This window comes from Pteropus medius, unplaced genomic scaffold (genome assembly GCF_902729225.1).
Source record: "Pteropus medius unplaced genomic scaffold, Ma_sr-lr_union100, whole genome shotgun sequence".
NCBI lineage: Eukaryota > Metazoa > Chordata > Mammalia > Chiroptera > Pteropodidae > Pteropus > Pteropus medius.
The window spans coordinates 17,667,060-17,669,039 of record NW_024351073.1 but is presented as its reverse complement, the minus strand read 5'-3'; positions in this window follow the sequence as shown (position 1 = coordinate 17,669,039).

Sequence of the window (1,980 nt, the reverse complement as noted above, 5' to 3'; positions counted from 1 at the left end):
CTTCTTGTTGGCTTTGATGCTTCATTTTAGTTTTTGTAACTTACAACAGGAAGTACCATTTATTCTTGAACATTTTAAAAAGTGCACCTCGAACCTTTAGGTTGTGCAAGGCAGTAGGGGTCCGTGTCCATCTGACTGTTGATTCATACCCACTGTCGAATTTAATAATACTCATGATAACACTCATGATCATCTGTCTTTGCATTTTGAAAATATTCTATTCTCAGTGAACTCGAACTGGGCTTCTGGGCAATTGTTTACATTTCATGCTTTTTTCTTATTCCTATGTATGATACTGTTATAGTATGCACAGAAATCGTGGTCTTAAATCACCTCACTGATGAGAATTCAAAAAGAAGAGTTTAACTTGCTTTCTGTCCCAAGGCCATATTAAACTCTGTCCTCAGACTGTTGTCCAGGCTTAGCAAAAAGCTTTCAATGAAATAGTACCTCAGGAAATAACAGGTGACTGGCCAGCTTTAAAGGCAGCATTTCTCCGTTGCAGCCTGCAACTTCAGTTGCCCAGAATTTTCATTCCGTTTCTCATTCCTGGTCTTGGGCTGGTTGGGTGACATGAGCAGAATAGAAATTGAATTGAGACCAAAATGGATTCAGGAAGATGATCTACTTAGAGGGATCACTAAAATGGTAAAATGTTCTAGAAGGAAGGTGGTGGGGACCAGACCGTTTGCTTTCTATTCCAGAGTTCAGAGGGTTTGGACCCTGTGGTCTTGGCGGAAAGATGATCTCCACCTTAAGCAGGCGCACTTACATGCTTGAGCCCATTTAAAGTGCACTTAGACCTGAAAGAATTTCCCTGTAACAGGTTCGTGGAGTTGACATTGCTCCTTCACAACCTTTTCTGGTTCCCCTTCTCACCTGCACAGCGACTTTCCGTAAATTTCACTCGTACACGTGGGACAGTGATGGTGACAGTTGAGAACGAGGGGCCAGTGTGCGGTCTTTCACTTATGATCTAGGCATAGGTAGAGTTCAATCTGAAATGCTGGCAGTTTTTCCTCCTTGGAATATGGCATAACTGAAAATGTTTGAAATGCACAGAACAGGATTGACCTTGCTTTCTTTATATAGCCATTTGCCCTTTTCTTACACTGTTATATATTCGGTTAATGCCCGGTGAAATTTTTCTTTGAGTAAGGAAAACATTGCCTTTGTATCCTTTCATTAGTCTTTATCCCTCCAATTCTGGAGTTTATCAGGTAAAATCTCAGGTTGCATGAGTCTAACAGCTCTGTTGGAAGAGACAAGTGTTGTGGGTTGTTTTATGCTTTTTTTTTTTTAAAGAGGCTCTGTTAGTTCCCTTACCCTCACCCCGAAGTGCTGCTTTACCTACGAGATTGTAGTCTAGTTTTTGAAGGTCTTCCGGGTAATGACTGTGAAGTGCTACATTGCCTTTAATTATCTAGCACTCCCACCCGGGCATATGTGTAGGACTCAAAGTGACTTCCTGGCTGTGTCCCTTTTTGATGTTAAAATTAAGTTAGATGATTTTTTTTCTCACTTTCTTAAGCAGTATTTTGTAGATCATATGTAGGACTCAAATAGACTTCTTGGCTGTGCCTCCTTTTTGATGTTAAAATAAAGTTAGATTATTTTCTTCTTTTTCTTAAGCAGTACTTTGCAGGTACCCCATCTTGAAAGCCAGTAAGTATTTTCAGAAGTATAAACCTCCAGGGAATCTCACTTGCAAGCATGCATATAAATAAATGCCTTTTAAAAAAGGTCTGTCACTGCCTAAAAAACAATAAAAAGCCCTCAGTGTGTGTGGAGCAAATCTGAAATGTGTGTGAAAGGCACAGGGTCCCCGGATAGCTTAGCTAGCCAAAGGCAGAGCACAATGTCAAGTAATTTAAAAATGGCCCAAGGGACTGTAAGAAATGAACTGAAGAAGGACCTGATCTTAGATCAAAATGCCACTTAGAAACAAAACAACAGATGCCTGGCAGACCTCCTGGGCTT